Source organism: Sinohyriopsis cumingii, chromosome 14, assembly GCF_028554795.1.
Source record: "Sinohyriopsis cumingii isolate HCF-2022 chromosome 14, ASM2855479v2, whole genome shotgun sequence".
In the NCBI taxonomy this organism is placed as follows: domain Eukaryota; kingdom Metazoa; phylum Mollusca; class Bivalvia; order Unionida; family Unionidae; genus Sinohyriopsis; species Sinohyriopsis cumingii.
Window position 1 is genome coordinate 18,245,264 of NC_142974.1, and position 16,640 is coordinate 18,261,903.

Consider the following 16,640-nt stretch of genomic DNA (forward strand, 5'->3'; position numbering starts at 1 on the left):
TTCCTGATCAAGTCTTCTAATATAGTCCTGATTGGGAACCTGAGATATGACATCTTGATATGTTGGGCTGTTACAACGGTGACTCGAATCTTGGGCATCTCTGTCAAAACATGTATTATCAACATTCTGTGTACTCGTGTACTGAGGTTGCGAGCATAGATCTGCCTTGTTTGCATTGTCAGGCTCATCACTCACCAAATCTGCGTCATAAAAAGCATTTAAACCACAATTCCCATGTACAGTACAATCACCTTCATTTTCTGTTTCCAGTTCAGTATATTTCTTCCTGGAGCGAGTCTCATAAACAGAATTATCCATGATTTGCACATAAGCACTGCAACGTCCATCTGAACAGTCCGCCATCTTGCATTCTCAATTTCAAATAGGTTATCTGTGATTCTTGTAAATTATGTATATTATGTCGCATTGATCGTCTTACAAAATTGGAACACGTATTTAGTTTGACCATCATCCGAATTTATGGTGTTACATTGTTTGTTACTCTTGTGGAGATAGTGTTCTAATAAACCCCTGCTTTCCATTAAATCCCCTAAAATTCTACGTTTGTACTTGCAATTTAAAACATTTCTGAAAATAAATATAAAATAAATAAGCAATCCTTCGTCAGATCCCGATTAGTCTGTGGATTGCTTGTGACTAGTTATCGGTCTCAGTGTGCAATAGTGTAATAAACTGATCCGAGGTCAACCCGGAAGTTATGTATTGCTATTTTTATTGGTTAGTCTATCGGAATATGGAAATTGTGTATCGGAATATGGAAATTTTCTTGAACTAATTTTGTATTCGTTGGAAAACAAGGTATTCATGTTTTCATTTATTAGTACATTTTTCATTTTTGTGGTGATGCCATTCTGTATTGTGCAAATTTTGAGCCCTAATATTATCCCTTTTGGTAAAATGTGTCTACTTTCTATACTGTACGATAACACCTGCAGAGGAATAATCTGTTATTAAGGCCAACCACTAGGCCTGCAATTGCGGGCACTTTGATTTGTCAGTAAAAAATGAAAAATTCATGGTAAAGTCTTTTCTACTACCAGTACTAGTAGAGGAGTATGCTATCATGAGTTTGCTCCATCCTCTCCGATTTCATGTTGCAATGGTTGTGATACAATACAGTACATCTTGAATATTAGGGTCACGTCTTGCATTGCATGACTGTCGTTTCCACCAGCTAGTGGGACGTATAATGTAAACTGAGCCCCATTTTGTTTTTTCTCTCTGTAAATCTATTCAAACCACCAACAGAAACATGTCTTCAGTATGCGTTGAGACAGATTGTATGGGCAATATTTATGCGTTTAGTATTCGTGTAACGTACAATATTCGTCGTCTTATTAGTGGGTCGGTGTGTTATTAGTAAACATCATGCATAAAATGTAATAAGCATAATTTGTTACATTGTTAATTTTAAAAAAAAATGTAAGTGGAATTTGCAGATAGTTTTGTGGAAAGAATAATTATAATAATTAATATGATATTGCATTTTACATACAGTAGATAAATAATTTATGTAGGGATAGAATTTAGTGATTCAGTGTAATGATCATGTTGCATAAAGACTTAAAAAGATGCAATGAGTGTTCCATTTTGCATAAGTTGCTACATATACTGCATGCGGCAAACATAACATTGCATCAATGTAATGGAGTCTACCACCTTCTTCCAATCAGTACAGTTCCATGACTGAGTCACTACATAAACATCTCTAACATGGTTGCTGTCCATATTTCCATATTTAAAGTAACAGTTGCACATTAAATAGTGTATAAAAATTCAGAAGAACATGTGTACAATATGTATTACCAACAGTCATTCCATTTTTTACATTTTACTTTGTTGTCCTCTCTTGATTGACTGTATGTTGGTATCTTCCAGTTGATCCTTTTTAATAACCATCAAAAGATAATGAAAACTTATATTTGCTTTACATCGTAAACATATATTTATTCATAAGGAGTATGTATAATGACTTGGCTTGCAATTATTAGAAATACTGTAGTTTTAGGATGTGTATTTTCATATCAGTATATGAGAAGGCACTTACTGCTATGCAGAACATGTGGTTTAAGAGAACAAAATTGTTATTTGTATGAAAATTAAATATTGAATAAAAACTGCATACTTTTTAACAGGGTTATTCCTTCCTTTCTGTTGAATGTAATGATTGTCCCTAAGCAGGAATTTAAAGTCAATTTGCATAAAATGGTAAGAGACTGAGTTTGATATGTACATTTTTACATGTCCTCTTGTTCTTCAGCAGTGAAAACTACAGTTGTCAAGTAGGTTATATGTAGGAAAAGAGTTCAAACATATTTTTAAATTTGTATGTACATATTGTTGGTGTTTTGTTTATATTTTTATATCTGTGTTAAATATTAATTGGATTTCTTTGTGTATCATTTTTGAGGACTTTGGGTCAGTCCGTTCGTATCTTTCTATGTGTCTGAAAGTCTCAGAGAGCATGTCATGAACATTGCAACTCACTCTGTTTTACATGATTAAGACCAGAAAATAGTCAAGCATAGAGGCAGTCATGTGACCTTGCATACTGAAAATTAAAAATGGCAGCAAGCAAGCATTCTATTGTTGTACTACAAAATTAATATTGAATACAACCAGGCAGATGCATAGATAGGTGTACAGTAAGAACAGAGATTGAAGATCATTATAATGTTTGTCACTGACATTATTCTCATTATTATTATTATTGTTGCTGTTGTTGTTGTTATTGTTATTATTATTATTAGCAACATGTCATTATGTTTGTTTTTCAAATACTGCTTAAGGCTGATTCAGTGCTACATAACTTTTATTAAGATCTACTTTCCAGGTTTTCAGGCCTGACTAAATCGACTTTTATTTGAAAATAGTATGTTCAGATAAACTTCTGTTCAGTTTCTCAGCTTTGAACAAATCCCACTTCTTGTTACTTAGCATATTATTGATTAATGTTATTGACTATTTTATTTCATTACATGCAGACTTGATATTGTTCAGAGTTACTCAGAATTACTGGTTTACATTATATTTTTTTCTTCTGCAGTATGTTCTGTTGTACTTTTCCATTTTACCATTACATCTATAGTTTCTGTCATCAAGTAATTATGTAAATTCCTGAGTAAGCTTCTTATGAATTTAATTATATTGTAGGTTTCTTTTAATTTTTCATTGAAAATAATTCAAGAATTTATTAATGTGTTTACAAATAATGTTATTTTATCATAAATTAATTTTGACTATTATCAATACAGTTATATTTAGGAACCTTGAATCATATATATGGCATATGCTACATGTGCCATAATGGCAACCAAGCAGGGCATTATAAACGATATTTGTTTTCTGTTTGACTTTCATGTAGTCATCCCTATTCTGAGTTACAGTTTTAGATGACAGCGTATAAAGTAATTAACACACACATGGCAAATTTGTCCTCATTGTCTGACCATTTAAATTTAAATGAATTTGTGGAGGTTTCCTTTTTAAGTTATTCTTTCATAAACCAATTGCTGAGTATTACAGGATATGTTATAGCAGGAAATAGGTCACTGTTATCAATTAATTGCATCATAATCAGAGTACCCACCTGTACTGAATATTGCATTACCATTGACCTTTAAATCCTGGTGTGTCCTTGGAACCAGAAATTTGTACCAATTTCTTTAGAATAATGCAGCCATTGATGTGTTGAAAGTGCTATTATAAGCCAGTTGCCCAACCAACAACTTGTTCATGAACACATCCACACTTCTGCCATGTATCGATATGATTAATAATACACAGCCTATGGTACGATCAACACACATGTCCTCTTGATGGTCTTTTCATCTTTAGAAGGTCTTTCATTCATAATCATAGGGAGGTGCCATTTTATATGCATTGACATTTTGGTTGTCTTTCCAGTATATAGATCAGACAGTGATAGGAGCCTTGAGTCGCTAAATGGTTTAAGGCACATGCCTTCACAGATCAATGTCATCTTCCCTCTATCTGCCACCATATATACTAGCTGTCATGTACAACCTCATCATTTACTGAAATATGGAGTTAAATCATAACAACTAAGTTAAACCAAAGTATGTACATAAATTTTCATTTGTTCATATCCCATTCTCATCCTTGACAAAATAAAAAATATCATTCAAAGAGACTACCTTTTAGTTGCCAGTAATTTTAATTCAGACTTGAAGACCCTTTCAGGCTGTGCCCATTTAATCAGATTCAGGACTCATCTTGGTCACTGCACCCTTTCATTTGCACTGCTTCAGTGCTTTAAAACATATTATTTCATGTCATCAATTAACTTTTTATGGCATTATCTTCAACACAGAAGAAATAGTATAATTTCCTCCAGCAAGGAAAATCTTTTGTTGAACAGGTTGAGTGTGGGAGCATTCCAATGACTGACAAGCAAGTCCATGTTTGAAATGTCTCCTTTACATTGATATATGTTAATGGTGGCTGAAAATGCTAATGGGATTTGGCAAAACATTGGCAAAATGGGGCAGATTTCAAACCACGTGAGTTAGTCACATTGTGTTAATTTGTAGGAGGCAAATATATGTTGTTGCTGGGTTTTTTAATGCTGATGGGATAATTTTACTGGCATGGAATTGGCAAAAGAGGGCAGATTTCAAACCACGTGAGTTAGTCATACTGTGTTAATTTGTTGGAGGCAAGTGGATGTTGTAGCTAGTTTTATAAATTTTTAAACTGACAGAAATTAGTGCATATGCCTGTGACAGCTGTCTCAGATATTTTCTCAGTTTAAAGAAGAAAGAATAAGAAGGCAAACAGCTAATAATTATTGATGACTATTGAAGACTAAAGTAACTTGTATAGGGTAAGTATTGTTTTGTATTGATTTTTCACTTCTGGTATTGATGTGGGTATTGATATGAAAAAGTATCTATACTTTGATAATGCATGTATCAATGAATTATTTCACAACTACTGCTGGTTGCATTAGAACATCATGTAGATAATGCATCACCCAACTCCACATTAACTAGATAAAAGAAAAAAAAGAAGCACAACCTACCTTCCAGGATTTTGTTAAGTCAAGTATTTTTTTTTATACTTTGATCCTAAATTCACTTTGTGTTTCAATCTAAAAAACAAACCCCTTTGATTTTATAGTATTGCTATGGTAACTAATACATGTAGCTGTTTTTATCTTGGATTTGGTGATTTATTAAACCAGGAAGAGAAAATGGTCTACAGATAGGACTTGATTCTGCCTTGGTTAGTCATGCATGATCTATTGTTGACCAGATAATGAAGGAGTGATCAGTCATGCACAATTCAGGAAGAGAAAAAAGATATTAAGAGAGAGTTAACTGAACATATCCTTTTGCTTGCCTTAAAGCCTCAAATAAACTCTAAAAACAAACTTTCAAAGTGTACTTGCTACATTTAGAAGAAGAAAAAATGAATTAAGCAGCACACTGCCAGTTGTGTTAGATGGAAGTTAACATGTCTTTCTTAACAGCATGTGTCACATGTGTGTCCTGTTTCTCCAGTGTAATGTGTTAACAGCATGTGTCACATATGTGTCCTGTTTCTCCAGTGTAATTCTGAATCTGTTTAAAAAAATAAAGACCCATGTATGAAACTGTATTATTCTTAGAACCTGGAAGTGACAAATCACCAAGCCCCACCCTGCATAGCACCCAGTCAGTCAAGTGTTGCTTATTCATTGGTCTAACCACCCCACCTTTAATATTTGGGTTTTGTAATGAGAGATGAAAGACCTGTTTCTACAAGTACATGTTTATTCCATTGCATACAAACTATAACTGACTTGCTTGTCAGACAGACCTACATCAAGCACCCTATCTGTCAGCCTTATCTCAGATCTCTTAAGTTGCACATTCAGCAGTCGGAAAGTATATTAATGGTATAACACTGCTTCTAGAACACCATAACACCCATTCTTAAGGCAGGCTTTTATTGGACTTGTTATGTAATAACTCTGGAATGAGAAAGTTGAAATACTATAATGCTTCTGTCACCTTGGCAAGTACTACTTAAAATTTATGGTGAAAACATTACTGTCTTTCAACTGATACTTGAGGAAATTTGTACTGTGTACCAAAAATGAATTGCTGCTCTAAATAGCAGGTGTGGTTATGTCATATTTCTTCAAATCAGGAAGAGGAAAAGGTCATGAGAGAGGACACTTGACTCATGTAATAGCTAATAGTCATTTGTGCACGGCAACTGTGGATGGAATAAGGAAGATGGAATCAGCCATGCAGAAACTGCAATTCAAAAAGACTAAAAGTCCCTGAAAAATGTCTGTACACCCCTAACCATATTATCATCATCAATCTTTATTTACTGAATTCAAGATTATTGTGAGGCAAAGGTTAGGATTGTGTCACATAAATAAATATATACATGAAATATTGGAATAAAATTTGGAATGCTGATAAATGGATTAAGCCATGCAATTTTGCCATTTCTCTTTACTGTGTGTACAGCAACTTGATGAAAACACATCACATTACACATCAGAAAGCATATAGATATACCTGTAAGTGTACATAATTGAGGTAGTATAATTGCCAAGGGCAACAACATAGAAAATGCATGTTTGGTTGTAAAAAGGTCACATGACAATTTTGTATTGTATGGCATTTTTTGTAATTTACCTTGGCATTACACCTTGATCATTGATTATACTGGTAAGAGATAATTTGCCTCAAGGCATTACTCAGTGTGTGGTTATCCCAGCCTTAATGTAGCTTTACACTTTTCAGGGAGAATTGTGGCATTAAGGTAAGTGACAATTCGATGTACATGTAGAACCCAAGTTACTAAAAATAATATAAATATTACATTGACAGAATACCTAAAACATGTGGTTTCCTAAATTAAGTAATTATCATTCAGCTACAAAATGAATATGTTCAGCTTCATTTACCAATATTTATTAAGGTGAGCCCTGACCTGAGTACAGTAGTAAATATATATGTATATTCTTTTCAAGCACTGATGTACAAATTTAATATCATACACTTATCTGTCAAATTAGCTAAGTTAACATGCATTATAGTCTAATCTTAACATAAAATTAAAACAAAATTATATTGAGTTCTACATGTTGTTATAGTATTTATCCACCCCCCTGTTTGTACTCTCCTCCCAATTTTAAAAGCAAATGGCATCAGTGATATGTAAAATGCTACTAAACTTTTTAAAGAATCTCCTGTTTGATTCAAAATGCCAACAAGTTGACTGTTTAAGACCCCTGCCAACAATCAGGTTATAAATTATAAACTGGTAAATGAAATATTCAAGTTTTGTGTACTTGATGCCATAGAAGAAGTAAAGGTGTACATTCAAATGTGAGTGTTCAAATACTATACAAGCAGGTAATGCTGCCTTCATTATTTTTCATACATAGTAGTAGCAAATCACTGAATACCTGAGAGATCAGCCAAAAGAGAATTTATATTTTAAAATTTCTTGTCTATATGCCTCCTAAATAAAGACATTATTCCAAACTTTGAACCACTCTCTCTTTCTATGTATATGCTATGTACTTACATGTGTAGACATACAGAAAATATACAAGCATTAAATATGTATATGCTGTGTATTTACATGTGTAGACATACATAAAATACACAAGCATTAACTATGTATTTGTTGTGTATTTACATGTGTAGACATACATAAAATATACAAGCATTAACTATGTATATGCTGTGTATTTGCTGTGTATTTACATGTGTAGATTTACATAAAATACACAAGGATTAACTATGTATATGCTGTGTATTTACATGTGTAGACATACATAAAATGCAAAAGCATTAACTATGTATATGCTGTGTATTTACATGTGTAGACATACATAAAATACGCAAGCATTAACTATGCATATGCTGTGTATTTACATGTGTAGACATACATAAAATACACAAGCATTAACTGCACACACAAAAGTTGAAGGCTGCTATTAATTGAATTCCTTGTTTGGTTTGGAATAGAGAAACTTAAGACCTGACTCCATTCATGTTAGAATTTACAAAAAATAGTGGAGAACAATTTGTTGGTTTGCTGTAACCTTTGTCTGGAAAAAAAATGAAATTTACAAACCAGTGTTGCGGCAGGTGGGACAGAGGTCATAGGTCAGGTAACCTGTTTGGAAGAAGTGTATATTCTTTTAATGTTTGGCTGGTATGGGGTAACTGTATATATATATTTTGGCCTTGTCATTGTTGGCCATACATGTAATTGGATCTGTGGCAATGGAAATTACACAGGTTGAATTACCTCTCATTAAGCCAGAATGTTGTCACATGCATGTACGTTGGTATGATCAATTGTGTTACATACATCATTGTAGTTTCCTGGTGGTCCGTAGTACATGGCGAACATATATACTATGATATCTATATTGTTTCATTTTGCATTTTTTTTTTACATGCCACAAAAGTAAGAATGATGCTGTGGTAGATATTTTTATACTACTTTTTCTTTAATGTGTCACCAGCACCTGACAGGCCACTAAAATAGTGATTGAGGATTTTTTAAAAATAAAATGTAGAAAGGCACTTTTAGTACCATGCATTTTTGATGGTAGACTATTTCAAGAGGTTAAAACTTTAAAAAAAAATACTGAACAATGGATTACATCAGAACATGTTTTGCTCATTCCATTTTATGTGTAGGCAAAATCTATAAAGTAGGGTACTGAAGTAACAGTTTTGTATGATTTTTAATGTCTTCTGTTTTGAAATAACATGTATAAGTACATGTGTTGAATTCAAATAGTTGCACAAGACCTGTAATTGGACAGTTTAGTGTCATCTTAGGTTGTCTCCCTTACATGTATTGAACTTTGCATTCTAACAACTCAATCTTAATGCTTGCCAAAATTACCAGATAAAAATCCTGTGGATTTAGTTAATTAAGAACTGATATACAAGAGAGTTTTTGAAATTTCCAAATTCATTGTATATTGACATCACAATGTCTCCATAATTATTCATGTGCATACGGCCTATTAACAGTCAAATTATTATCATGTAACAATTTGATTCTGTACTGATCTGCAAGGGACACCAAATTAGCAAGCTGAAACCTCTGTCAGAAAAACTCCACACAGCATCTACATGGAAATGAGATAATCATTTAGTTTTGCAATGATATTGTCAGTGTGTCACACCTACCAATTCATCCATATCACTGAAATTAATATACTGCACACTTGCTTAAAAGCCAATAGATGTACTCACATTAAGAATCAATATACAAAAGATTATTTGAAATTTCAATATACATTGCATATAGGCATAATATGGTCACCACAAGTATTCATGCCAGTGCATTGTTAACGTGCAGAATATATACTTGTAAAAATTCAGTTCTATGATGGACACCTTATTAGCTGGATCAAACCTCTCCAAGACAAACCTAGCAGGACATGTGACAGTAATATAGTTTGCAATGATATTGTCAATGCACTCAATGCCAGTCATGCATTCATTCTTGCATGGATTTTGGCACAGTTCATCCATCTGGTAGAAATATCATCTTCAGACTGTTACAGGAATATTGTCTATAACTCTTCAAACTGTTAAAATAATATAGTCTGTAGATCTCCAAACTGTTTAAAGAATATAGTCTATAGCTCTTCAAACTGTTAAAGGAATACAGTCTATAGCTCTTCAGACTGTTAAAGGAATACAGTCTATAGCTCTTCAAACTGTTAAAGGAATATAGTCTGTAGATCTTCAAGGTGATAAAGGAATATAGTCTGTAGCTCTTCACTCTGTTAAAGGAATATAGTCTGTAGCGTTTCAAACTGTTAAAAGAATACGGTCTGTAGATCTTCTAGCTATTAAAAGAATATAGTCTATAGCTCTTCAGACTATTAAAGGAATACATTCTGTAGCTCTTCAAACTGTTGAAGGAATATAATCTTTAGCTCTTTAAACTTTTTAAAGAATATACAAAATATAGCTCTTCAAGCTGTTAACTGAATACAGTCTGTAGCTCATCAAAGTGTTAAATACAGCCTGTAGCTCTTCAAGTTGTTAAAGGAATACAGCCTGTAGCTCTTCAAACTGTTAAAGGAATACAGTCTGTAGCTCTTCAAACTGTTAAATGAATACAGTCTGTAGATCTTCTAGCTATTAAAGAAATACAGTCTGTAGCTCTTCAAACTATTAAAAGAATACAGTCTGTAGCTCTTCAAACTATTAAAAGAATACAGTCTGTAGCTCTTCAAACTGTTAAATGAATACAATTGTTAGCACTTCAAACTGTTAAAGGAATACAGTCTGTAGCTCTTCAAACTGTTAAAGGAATATAGCCTATAGCTCTTCAAACTGTTAAAGGAATACAGTCTATAGCTCTTCAGACTGGTCTTCAAACTGTTAAAGGAATATAGTCTATAGCTCTTCAGACTCTTAAAGGAATATAATCTGTAGCTCTTCAAAATGTTAAAGGACTATAGTTTGTAGCTCATCAAACTGTCAAAGGAATACAGTATGTAGATCTTCAAACTGTTAAAGGAAAATAGTCTATAGCTCTTCAAGCTGATAAAGGAATATAGTCTGTAGTTCTTCAAACTGTTAAAGGAATATAGTCTGTAGATCTTCAAGGTAATAAAGGAATATAGTCTGTAGCTCTTCACTCTGTTAAAGGAATATAGTCTGTAGCATTTCAAACTGTTAAAAGAATACGGTCTGTAGATCTTCTAGCTATTAAAAGAATATAGTCTATAGCTCTTCAAACTATTAAAGGAATACAGTCTGTAGCTCTTCAAACTGTTGAAGGAATATAATCTTTAGCTCTTTAAACTTTTTAAAGAATATACAAAATATAGCTCTTCAAGCTGTTAACTGAATACAGTCTGTAGCTCATCAAAGTGTTAAATACAGCCTGTAGCTCTTTAAGTTGTTAAAGGAATACAGCCTGTAGCTCTTCAAACTGTTGAAGGAATACAGTCTGTAGCTCTTCAAACTGTTAAATGAATACAGTCTGTAGATCTTCTAGCTATTAAAGAAATACAGTCTGTAGCTCTTCAAACTATTAAAAGAATACAGTCTGTAGCTCTTCAAACTATTAAAAGAATACAGTCTGTAGCTCTTCAAACTGTTAAATGAATACAATTGTTAGCACTTCAAACTGTTAAAGGAATACAGTTTGTAGCTCTTGAAACTGTTAAAGGAATACAGTCTGTAGCTCTTCAAACTGTTAATGGAATACAGTCTATAGCTCTTCAAACATTTTAAGGAATACAGACTGTAGCTTTTCAAACTGTTAAAGGAATATAGCCTATAGCTTATCAAACTTTTTAAGGAATACAGACTGTATCTCCTCAAACTGAAAGGAATAGTCTATAGCTCTTCAAACTGTTAAAGGAATATAATCTCTAGTTGTTCAGACTGTTAAAAGAATATAGTCTGTAGCTCTTTAAACTGTTAAAGCAATACAGCTCTTCAAACTCTTCAAGTAATATAATCTGTATCTCTTCAAACTGTTAAAGTAGTACTGTCTGTAGCTCTTCAAACTGTTAAAGGAATATAATTTATAGCTGTTTAAACTGTTAAAAGAATACAGTCTATAGCACTTTAAATTGTTAAAATAATTTAGTCTTTAGCTCTTTAAACTGTTAAAAGAATATAGTGTGTAGCTCTTTAAACTGTTACAAGAATATAGTCTGTTGATCTTCAAACTGTTAAAGGAATACAGTCTATAGCTCTTTAAACTGTTACAAGAATATAGTCTATAGCTCTTTAAACTGTTAAAAGAGTATAGTCTTAAGCTTTTTAAGCTGTTAAAAGAATATAGTCTATAGCCCTTTAAACTGTTAAAAGAATATAGTCTTAAGCTCTTTAAACTGTTAAAAGAATATAGTCTTTAGCTTTTTAAACTGTTAAAAGAATATAGTCTGTAGATCTTAAAACTGTTAAAGGAATATAGTCTTAAGCTCTTTAAACTGTTAAAAGAATATAGTCTTTAGCTTTTTAAACTGTTAAAAGAATATAGTCTGTTGATCTTCAAACTGTTAAAGGAATACAGTCTATAGCTCTTTAAACTGTTACAAGAATATAGTCTATAGCTCTTTAAGCTGTTAAAAGAGTATAGTCTTAAGCTTTTTAAACTGTTAAAGGAATATAGTCTGTAGCTCTTTAAACTGTTAAAAGAATATAGTCTTAAGCTCTTTAAACTGTTAATTAGAATATAGTCTTAAGCTTTTTAAACTGTTAAAGGAATATAGTCTATAGCTCTTTAAACTGTTAAAAGAATATAGTCTTAAGCTCTTTAAGCTGTTAAAAGAGTATAGTCTTAAGCTTTTTAAACTGTTAAAGGAATATAGTCTGTAGCTCTTTAAACTGTTAAAAGAATATAGTCTTTAGCTTTTTAAACTGTTAAAAGAATATAGTCTTTAGATCTTCAAACTGTTAAAGGAATATAGTCTATAGCTCTTCAAACTGTTAAAAGAATATAGTCTTTAGCTCTTTAAACTGTTAAAAGAATATAGTCTGTAGATTTTCAAACTGTTGAAGGAATATAGTCTATAGCTCTTCAAACTCTTAAAAGAATATAGTCTATAGCTCTTTAAACTGTTAAAAGAATATAGTCTTTAGCTCTTTAAACTGTTAAAAGAATATATTGTGTAGCTGTTCAAACTGTTAAAGGAATACAGTCTATAGCTCTTTAAACTGTTAAAAGAATAGTCTGTAGCTCTTCAAACTGTTAAAGGAATATAGTCTGTAGCTCTTTAAACTGTTACAAGATTAGATTGTGTAGCTGTTCAAACTGTTAAAGGAATATAGTCTATAGCTCTTTAAAGTGTTAAAAGAATAGTCTGTAGCTCTTCAAACTGTTAAAGGAATATAGTCTGTAGCTCTTTAAACTGTTACAAGAATATAGTCTATAGCTCTTTAGACTGTTAAAAGAATATAGTCTTAAGCTCTTTAAACTGTTAAAAGAATATAGTGTGTAGCTCTTTAAACTGTTAAAGGAATAGTCTGTAGCTGTTCAAACTGTTAAAGGAATATAGTCTTTAGCTCTTTAAACTGTTTAAAGAATATAGTATGTAGATCTTCAAACTGTTAAAGGAATATAGTCTATAGATGTTCAAACTGTTAAAGGATATAGTCTATAGCTGTTCAAACTGTTAAAGGAATACAGTCTATAGGCCTTCAAACAGTTAAACTTGTTGTTATAGGGTTTAACACCATTTTTCACCACAAGATAGACTATATATGGTGGTATTAATGGTGGAGGAAGAACCTGGGAAAACCCCAGAAAAAACCACCGACCCGTGTGAAGCTGCCGGCAAGCTTTCTCACATGTCCACATTGGCCGAGCCCGAGACTTGAAAACTGTTAAAGTAATACAGTCTATAGCCCTTCAAACTGTTAAGGGAATACAGTCTATAGCTCTTCGAACTGTTAAAGGAATATAGTCAATAGCTCTTCAAACTGTTAAAGGAATACAGTCTGTAGCTCATCAAATTGCTTAAAGAATATAGTCTATAGCTCTTCAGACTGTTAAAGGAATACAGTCTGGCTGTTCTAACTGTTGAAGGAATGCAGTATGCATCTCTTGAAACTGTTAATGGAATATAGTCTGTAGCTCGTCAAACTGTTAATGGAATATAGTATTTATCTCTTCAAACTGTTAATATAGTCTATAGCTCTTCAAAGATATACATGTAAAACCTCTTCTTACACATGACAGTGTCACAAGATTTCTCAATAGGATTGTGATCAGGATGCATGCCATTATTATGAGTCTCCTGTAATATTCAGATAGTGTGAAGGAGATAATCATTTTTTTTTTTAGCCAAATGAAATAAATCCACTGATTTTCTAATTGATGTAAATAATGCTTACAGGTTTTTATTTGACATTGCAAACTTAGATATGGAATAATTCTGCAGACTTTAAATTAGCATTTATTTTATTTTTCCATGCCTTTTGCCATCCGTCAGTCATGTCATGCTGTGACATGATGAGGAATGCATGTATAACTGTTTACTTTTTGTTTTGCTTTTCTTCTTGTTCCTTTGAAGTTGTGTCGCATGCATCATTTAATCAGCTTAAAAAATATGCGATGCTTGAACATGTCAGTGACTTCAATTCAGCGAATCTGTAGACAGTGGTATAAACACAGAACATGCATGTTCTAAATATTTCAAGTACCTGTTATGTTATTTTTTTGTAGAAATCAGTTATCATCCCATTTAAAGACCTAGTAAAATTCCCACCATCCTACTGCCATGTTGCACATAATGCAACAAGAAAACTGGTAATTCTTTAATTTGTTATATTTTTCCATTTTTACAATGTGTAAGTTTTGATTTAAGAATCCTTCCTATTAGAGCTAGTGTTGACAGTAGAATAAATGTTTGTTCTGATTCATAAATGGAGAGCAACTGCTAAAATTCTAGTATAGGATAAATTGTTTTTGATATAGTTGGGGTCCTCAAAATTTCTTCATCTTACTAATATACAGTATGCAATGTGACCGGCAAAGAAAACCATATTTGTGTTTCTGTCAGTAGTCTGGCCAAAAGGGCAATAAAAAGTTTTTATTACATTTTTTTATTCAGCTCGTGTTAGTCACAGCTGACAATATAAAGCCACCAGTTCAGAGGTGAAATACTGTGAACAGCTGGTACTGATTTTTTTGTGTTGCGTACTTGATATTAACTTACAACCTTATAGAATATAAGCCATAAAATAAGTCATGTTCATGAAACCACACCTATTTTAATTTTTACCTTGTATCAGATCCTGTTTGTGATGATACATGTATTATAGTAACATTATAGCTTTAATGAAATTACTCACAACAGAAAAATCAAACACTGTCAATACTGTTGTCTTCTTTCAAGTTTTCAGGGTGTATTACTCCTATAAAAGTGACAGAATACTTTTTAAAATGCTCAGGTTCAGGTAGTTTTGTCTTGGAGTACAAGTAGACCTGGGTTTCCTGATTAACGCTTGTGATCATGTCTAGCCTGTATGCTACAAAAAGTATACATGATTACAGTTGGACTACTTTTGATATTGCTATTGTCTAATAATGATATAGCGCTTGCATTTTGATATTGCCTAATAATGTTATATTGCTTGCATATTGATATTGCCTAATAATGATATAGTGGTTGGATATTGATATTGCCAAATAATGATATAGTGGTTGAATATTGACATTACCTAATAATGATATAGTGCTTGCATATTGACATTGCCTAATAATGATATAGTGCTTGCATATTGACATTGCCTAATCATGATATAGTGGTTGGATATTGCCATTGTTTAATGCTGGACAAGTGATTGCATATTGACATTGCCTAATGGTATAGTGGTTGGATATTGACATTGCCTAATGGTATAGTGGTTGGATATTGACATTGCCTAATGGTATAGTGGTTGGATATTGACATTGCCTAATTGTGTAGTGGTTGGATATTGCCATAGCCTAATAATGGTATAGTGGTTTGCATATTGCCATTGCATAATGGTGTAGTGGTTGGATATTGACATTGCCTAATGGTGTAGTGGTTGAATATTGACATTGCCTAATAATGGTGTAGTGGTTGCATATTGCCATTGCCTAATGGTGTAGTGGTTGGATATTGACATTGCCTAATATTATAGTGGTTGGATATTGCCATTGCCTAATGGTATTGTGGTTGGATATTGACATTGCCTAATAATGATATAGTGGTTGGATATTGACATTGCTTAATGGTATAGTGGTTGGATATTGACATTGCCTAATGGTATAGTGGTTGGATATTGCCATTGCCTAATAATGGTATAGTGGTTGCATATTGCCATTGCCTAATGATGTAGTGGTTGGATATTGACATTGCCTAATTGTGTAGTGGTTGGATATTGACATTGTCTAATGGTATAGTGGTTAGATATTGCCATTGCCTAATGGTATAGTGGTTGGATATTGCCATTGCCTAATAATGGTATTGTGGTTGCATATTGCCATTGCCTAATGGTGTAGTGGTTGCATATTACCATTGCCTAATGATATAGTGGTTGGATATTGACATTGCCTAATAATGATATAGTGGTTGGATATTGACATTGCCTAATGGTATAGTGGTTGGATATTGACATTGCCTAATGGTATAGTGGTTGGATATTGACATTGCCTAATAATGGTATAGTGGTTGCATATACACATTGCCTAATAATGGTATATGGGTTGGGTAAAAGAGAAAAAGGTTATATTTCACTGCAGGACCATTCTGGTGGCCTGAATGGTTAGAGCATCCACCTGAGATACAGCAGGTTGCAGGTTCAAATCTTGGCCGAGTCATACCAAAGACTTATAAAAGTGGTCCTAACAGCAACCTCACTTGATGCTCAGCATTAAGAGTTTAGTGTTATGATTTATTGGCCTAGTGTCAGGATAACTTTTATGTGACTGGGTGTTTGGACATGATGCTTGATGTGTGCGGCATGATGCCACAGTGCTATACATTACTATAAACTGCCACACTGCAGACATCTATTATGAATATTTTATTTATGTTTGATTTAATATAATTATTTGTAACTTTTAAAATCTGTTTATTTTTAATTTCATTACATGTCAGAGTAGTGTAATTT

General features: G+C 32.7%; 1 protein-coding gene across 1 annotated transcript in view; it reads left to right on the forward strand.

Annotated features, from left to right (window-relative positions):
• The first annotated feature begins 730 nt into the window (after nucleotides 1–730).
• The window catches only part of LOC149783352 (uncharacterized), a 101,994-nt gene continuing 86,084 nt past the window's right edge, over nucleotides 731–16,640 (forward strand). Inside the window, exon 1 of the mRNA XM_089931556.1 lies at nucleotides 731–819. The gene's annotated coding sequence lies outside the window, so the exon portion shown is untranslated. The remainder of the gene's footprint in view (nucleotides 820–16,640) is intronic.